At 46.9% G+C, this 7297-nt stretch overlaps 1 non-coding gene across 1 annotated transcript; it reads right to left on the bottom strand.

Annotated features, from left to right (window-relative positions):
- Positions 1-2440: 2440 nt before the first annotated feature.
- On the bottom strand, positions 2441-2512 carry TRNAW-CCA (transfer RNA tryptophan (anticodon CCA)). The gene has a single exon. It is a non-coding gene; the product is annotated as a tRNA-Trp (tRNA).
- Between the last annotated feature and the right edge of the window lie 4785 nt (positions 2513-7297).

The raw sequence follows: 7297 nt of genomic DNA, 5'->3' as shown, positions 1-7297 counted from the left end.
CCAAGATCTAAACAGATAATGTATGCCTGGGATACCTTTGCAAAGCTGTCCTATATGCTTGGAATGCACTCCCTTCTTTATGTCTCAGAACCTTTAGCTTTCTTCATCTGAGGTTAGACCCCCTATGTGAAGCTTTGAACTGACTCAAATCCTGCCATTTGTCAGTGCTGTGTTACTCCTCAAATGTCTTGTATGCATTGTTTGTGTACACAGGTTCGTGGGATTTAGCTCTAAAAGGGGTCATAGATGTTATCTGGTCCAACCCTGTACAGGTGAGGAAGCTGAGGCCAAGACAATTTAAGGGTCTTGCTCAGGGTCACAATAGATAGTAATAATCATCACAGGACAGAATCTGGGTGGCCTGGTCACCCAGGCTCCCTAATTGCTCTTACAATGACCCCATTTGGCATAGGTCAGAACTAAAAGAGGCTATTTGTTGATTGATAAGGTCCTCAATGTCGAAGGTTGGAGGGGATTTACCTGTAGACACATAAATATGGGGTCACTGGTATTTCAGTCTTTTCATAGAATTCAGGACAGTGTAAAGACTAACTTTACCAAAGAAATATGTACTGTGAATTCTAATGCTTGAATCTGGCCTTCCTCAGCACCCCCACCCCCAACCTTCCCATTCTGGGAATTATGGGGGAAGAAGAGTAGGGTTGTGAAAAGTTCAAAGGAAAACTGGTTGACACTGTGAGAGACGAGGAGTAGAGAGAGAATCCAAGAGGTGTTAATCCCAACTGCTCAGGCTATGGAAATAGCCTTTGAGAAGGTTCACAGGATCATGGACTCAGAACTAGAAGAAACCTAACATATCCTCTAGTCCAAAAGTCAAACACACCACCAAGGGAGCCAGATGAAAATGTAAATGGCTGATATTTAACAAAATAAAAAGACAACAAAACATGGCTAATGTTAATATGGCTTTAAAAGTCAATATGTGGCCCTTAGGGAGCCTTGTGTTTAGTGGCCCCTTTTCCTATTGGAGTTTGATACCATTGGTGTGGTATCTCTGACCTCATTTTAAAGAGGAGGAAAATGAGGATCAGAGAGGCCATGGAGAGCACACAGATAGGCAATAATAGAGCCTGTACTTGAACCCAGGCTGAATCCATTGTTCTTTTTATGACCCCATTTGGCATAGGCTAGAACAAAAAGAGGGTATTCGTTGATTGATAAGGTCCTCAATATCAAAGGTTGCAGGGAGGTTTACCTGTAGACATGTAAATAGGAGGTCACTGGTATTTCGGTCTTTTCAGGGAAAACAAGGGGGGGCTTTTGCACTACTAAGAGCAAAAGCCCAGGTAGATCCCAGGAGGGCAATGGTCCAGCGAATGAAGGAGGTGGTTTCTCAGTCAGCAGTTTTGACCTCAAGCTAAACAGTTGGATTTAAGGCTTAGACAGAAAAAGGCCTTCCTCAGTGCTCTAGACTAGAGAACAAGAAGAAACTAAAATAAATAGCCCTTCCTGGGACTATTGAAAATAGTAGGTAGAACTGAAAGATGAGAGGTCATCTAATCCAATCTCTTCATTCCATACACTCTTCCGAAACAAATCTGGTACTTGGGCCTAGCTATTTTGGCTACAGGGCCAGCTCCCTTGTCATTATATCACATACAAAAGGGCATAGAAGCTAAAATGTGGTGAGTCTATGGAGTGCCTGATGGGAACCATACCATGACGTGCCAAGACGGGTAACTTGACACTCTACCTGACATTTATCTCGGACCCACTGAATTTGTCTCTCCAAATTCCTTTACTGGGTAGCAAAGATCACAACTGGCTCTATATCAGAGAGTCCGTGAATATTTTAAAAAATATATTCTTATCACTATATTTCAGTGGTTTCCTTTATAATCCTATGGATTTCATTTTATGCATTTAAATGAGAAGAGGATCCATGAAACCTATGGGCTTCACCAAGAGTGCCAAAGGGTTCAGGACACGAACAAAGGGTAAGAACGCCTCCTTCGGTACCACTCGACATTGGACAAAGTATCGTGAAAAACAACCCAGAAGGCAGGTAGTAAAAGGGTTATTATTCCCATTCTGCAGAAGAAGAAAGTGAGGCTCAGAAGGGAAACAACCTACCTGTAGTCACGGAGCTAATGGACGGACCGGGAGGGAGAAGTACTCTTTTCACCATGCCACACTGCTTCTTGGAGGCTGCTATTCTGTTGGGCTGATGGACAAATTTCGTCCCCTGGAGTTCCCATGAATTTTTGGGGGGAGGGAGTCTAGATCAGGGGTTCCTAACAGCAGCGCCTAGCACAGTGCCTGGCACCTAGTAGGCACTAGGTTGGTTGGTTGTCATCCTTCGTTCTCCAAGAGGACCAAAATGACATCATCATGTTGGGGTCAAGGTCCAGTGTGTCCCAGTGTGGCTCGGGTACACACAATCCGTGTGAAGAGTCGAGGGGGGGGAAGAGAAAAAAAATGACCCCGGCGTGACTCGAACACGCAACTTTCTGAGTTGGAATCAGACGCGCTACCATTGCGCCACGGGGTTCTCATGCTATGACACCCCCTTAGAACGTACTTAATGCATACTAGGGGGCTGGACGACGATTAGAACGCTGCTGATGTCATTCTCTTCCTTTCTCATTCCAGCAGTTTCATCGCAGCGGGCCTTCAAAAACACCATTCTCACAAGGGGCCCTGCCTTCAGCACGCTGCCCGAGGGGCCACCACACACAGAAAGAAATAGCCTCCCTTAGCCACCCCCCCCCGGCCCATCACCCCACTGTCTCCACCACTTGGGGACCTCTCTGCACCAGCCTCAGGACCCTGCTCTCTCCCGCCAGCGCCCAGCACGTGGACTCCTTGTCTCCTTTTACGAAGCCAATGGCCTGCAGGGGGGCAGCCTCGGGGTCAATGAGCTGCCCAGACCCTTCCTCAGGGAGCCCCAGACGCTGCACCTAGGAGCCTGGGGGCACAGGAGGCCAAAAAGGGGGCAAACGGCAGCTGGAGGGACTGGGAGGCTCTGCACGCCAACTTGGGGGAGGCTTGCCATTCACCGCCGTCTGCCAAGGTCCGAGAAGGAGCTCCGGACTGGGAGGGGGCGAGGACAGCGATTGGGAAAGCTCACACAGTGTGAATTACCATCGGAAATCTGGGGAGTTCTGTCACGCCTGGGAGATGACCTGATAGCAGCCCCGATTCTGCTTTCTGTCCCAGAAGGGGACTCCTACCCGCCTCCAACTCAGACTGACCAGAGGCCCAGGGCTCACTGGCCCTCAGCACGTGTCAGGTGAGCTTTCGGCTGCCGACTCCCTTACTCCCAATGGCACTGTGAGGAGGAGGAGCTGCCTCACTGGGGTCATCTCCGGTTGGCCTGACCTGTGTCTTGCCACTGGACTCCGATGACCCTGGAGGAGGGAGTGGGGCTGGTGACTTTGCACAGCCCTGCCTCACTTAGATCTGATTCACTTGCAAGTCAAGAGGTCACCCTGCTGATGTCAGAAACAACAATGGGACTGTAATCAAATTCATTTGAATGAATGAATGAATGAAAATTTATGAAGTAAACACAATGTGCCAGGCACTGTGCTAAGTGCTGGAATATAAATACAACCAAAAAAGTCTCTGCCTTCAAGGACCTTACATTCTAAGAAGGGAAGACAACACATGAGGAAGTGATGTCCAGGGAGAGGTCAAGGAAGTCAATTCCATCAACCAATGAACATCTATTAAGGATATACTCTGTCGGGCACTGTGCAAAGCACTGGAAAGACAAAAAGAGGTAAAAGCAGTGCCTGCCCTTTAGGAGTTTACAGTCTAACGGGGGAGACAACAAGCAAACAAATACATACTAAGGAAACTACATACAAGATCAATAGGAAGTATATAAAAGAGGAAAAGAACTAGAATTTAGAGGGTTGGGGAAGACTTCCTGTAGAAGATGGGATTTTGGTTGGGACTTAAAGGAAGCCAGGAGATCAGTAGTCAGAGCTGAACAAGGAGAGCAATCCAAGCATGGGGGACATCCAGAGCAAATGTTCAGAGCGGAGAGATGGAGCATCTCATTGAAGGAAGAGCTAGAAGGCCAGTGTCACTGGATGGAAGAGTACTTGTATCAAGGAGTAAGGTATAAGAAAATTGGAAAAGTAGGAAGGAAGCTAGGTTATGATGGGCTTTGAATGCCAAACAGAGCATTTTATATGTGCTCCTGGAGGCAACAGGGAGCCACTGAAGTTTACTGAGTAGGGGAGTGGCACGGCTGGATCTGTGCCTTATGAAAATCAGTTAGTGGTTGAATGGAAATTGAATTGAAGTGGAGAGAGACTTAAGGTAGGAAGAACCACCAGCAGCTGCTGCAATAGTTCAGGCACGATGTGATGAGGGCCTGCACTAGAATGGTGGTAGTGCCAGAGCAGAGAAGGGGGCATAGTCAAGATATGTTGCAAAGGTGAAATCAACAGGCTTTGGCAGATTGGATGTAGGAGTTGAGAGATAGGAGTTGAGGATGACTCCTAGGTTGTGAGTCTGGGGGACTGGGAGGATGGTGATGCCCTTACAGTAATAGGGAAGGTAGGAGGAGGCAGTGGTTTAGGGGGAAAGATAATGAGTTCAGTTTTGAACATGTTTAATTTAAGGTGTCTACTGGAATCCAGTTTGAGATTCTGAAAGGGAATTGGAGATGAGAGACTGGTGGTCAACAGAAGAGGTTGGGGCAGGATAGGTAGATCTGAGAATCATTAGCATAGAAATGGTAATTAATTCCATGGGAGCTGATGAGATCCCCATGGGAAGTAGTATGGAAGAAGAAGAGAAGAGGGCCCAGGACAGAACCTTATGAGAGCCCTGTGGTTAGAAGGTGTGATCTGGATGAGGATCCAGTGAAGGTGAATGAAAAGTGGTCAGACAGGTAGGAGGAGAAATAGGAGAGAGTAATGTCCTGAAAACCTACAGACAATATCAAGGAGGAGAGAGTGGTCAACAGTGTCGAAGGCTGCAGAGGTCAAGAAGAATGAGGGTTTTTTTGAGAAAAGGCCATTGGATTTGTCGATTAAGGGATCATTGGTGACTTTGGAGGGCAGTTTTAGTGTAATGATGAGGTTGGAAGCCAGATGGTAAGGGGTTAAGAGGAGGGAGTCTGAGAAGAGACAAAGTGGAGGAACCTATTATAGATGGCCTTTTCAAGTGTATCCATAAAAAGCAGAAGAGATATAGGATAATGGTGGGGATAGAAGGATCAAGTGAAGTCTTTTTTTTGGGGGGGGGAGACATGGGCATATTTATAGGCAGTGGGAATGAGCCAGTAGACCGGGAGAAAGTGGAAAATAAGTGATAAGAGGGGGATGACAAAGGAGGCAATCTGTTGGAGGAGACAAGAAGAAAATCACTTGAGCAGGTAGAGAGGTTAGCCTTGGTAAGTTGTAAGGCTACCTCATCAGGTAAGACAGGGGTGAAGGAGGAGGCAGTGGCAGAAGACATATGAGTGATATGAGATAGGAAGAGGGGAGGAGAGGAAGATTATAGTGAATGGCCTCAGGTTTTCTGTAAAATAAGAGGAAAGGTTCTCAGCTGAGAGGGTAGGGGAAGAGGGAGCCATGTGAGGATTGAGGAGAGATGAAAAGGTTTGGAAGAGCTGCTGTGCAGAGTGGGATGTGCAGTAAGATTGCCTAGCAGCAGTGAGAGCCTAGTTGAGGTTGTATGACATACATTCATAGCGGACTCAGTCAGAATGGTTGCATGATTTTCTTTGTCTTCATTTAGAAAGGTGTGTAGAAGTGAAGGTGACACATGTTGGGAGCAATCCAAGGCTGAGGCTTGCTGGGAATAATTGGCAATATGATAAGGGGGGTATGGATTTCAAAAGATGAGGACAGTGTAGAGTTGAATTGATTCACTAAGGGTCAAAATGGGAAAAAGAGGAAAGAGTGGCTAGTGCAGGGCAGACGGCCTGGGAGAGAATTGAGGGATCAAGGGATTAAGAGTAGGGTTTTATAAGAGTAAGCAGAGGGAGACATGAAAAGCCAATAGATTATTGTTGGATAAGGCTATTTCAGAATTCTTGAATGTGGAGGTGGTACCATCTTTGTATGTGGCTGAGTTGGGTGGAGGAGGAGGTCATGGGAAATGAATAGGTTGAGGAACTGAGTGGTTTGGGTGTTTTGAGGGAGAGTTAATATGTACATTAAAGTCTTCCTAGTATGAGGGCAGGAGTTGGAGAGGGAGAAAAATTGAGCCATGATTGAGGAAGGAAAGGGGTGACCTGGAGATCTACAGACAACATCTACCAGGATTTTGATTGAGTGGTAGATATCAATAGCATGAACCTCAAACGAGGAGAGGTTACTAAGTGATGAAGGTAGAGGCATAAGCTGGAAGTGGCATTGGGGAGCAAGAAGTATTTCAACTCCCTTGCCTTGACCAGTGAGTTGAAGAGAATGAGTGGAAGTGTAGCCAGTTCTGGAAAGGGTGTCATCAGGGAAATCCTGATTTCAGTAATAGTTTGTGGATAGAAGGCATGGGAGAGGAAAAGATTCAGGATGAAGGGAAGTTTGTTGTCTGTGGAACAGACATTACACAGGGCACATTGGAAGAGCTCAGTGACATTGGTTGAAACTTTGGGGTGAGAGGGTTAAGGTGAATGGGAATAAGGAATCAGGAGGTTGGGGTAGAGAATGGTGTTTAATCATTGGGAGGTGAAGGGTATGAACAGGTGTGAGAACGTGTATAATTAAATAGAGGGTGCCACTCCACTTCTCCAAGGAGAATGGAGATCTGGCTGGAGACAAGTGCAGTATGAGATGGGACACACAGGATCAGATAATCAGATGGGAGGTTCTGCTTCTCTATTCCTTTTCCTTCTGAAAGGTAGAGGTTAGGCAGGAAAGGGCACAAGAGGGGATGGAAGTCGAACCTGCACAGAAAGACATCCCATTCCTCACCATCTTTCCTCTTCCTTCAAAGGACCAGCACAAGAGAGAGAAGGCCTGAGGCCAAAGGGCAGGTTGCTGCTCTTTGCACTGCAGGTTCTCCACGTCCAAGTTGGGAGATGGGGCAGAGGGCAGGAGGTAGAAGTTGTCTTGTGCTGCCACAGATGAAAGTTGTTGCTTTGGGGCAGATGGAAGACACTCAGTCAGCCCCTTGCCACCTTCCCTCATGGAACATGCTGTGCCCAGTAGGAGATGGAAGGCTCAAGGCATAGTGCAAGGTTCCCATGAGGTCACCAAGATAGCAACTTCTAGAGCCAAAAAGACTCCAGCCAAAGAGGACCTGCCATCCATATACCTGCCTTCCCACCCCCATCTTGTTTTTCATTGTTGTTGTTTGTCCTTCTTTCTGG

The sequence above is a fragment of the Phascolarctos cinereus genome, unplaced genomic scaffold (assembly GCF_003287225.1).
Source record: "Phascolarctos cinereus isolate Bilbo 61053 unplaced genomic scaffold, phaCin_HiC Scaffold_8;HRSCAF=390, whole genome shotgun sequence".
NCBI classification, from domain to species: Eukaryota; Metazoa; Chordata; class Mammalia; order Diprotodontia; family Phascolarctidae; genus Phascolarctos; species Phascolarctos cinereus.
This window is presented reverse-complemented; position numbering and strand designations above follow the sequence as displayed.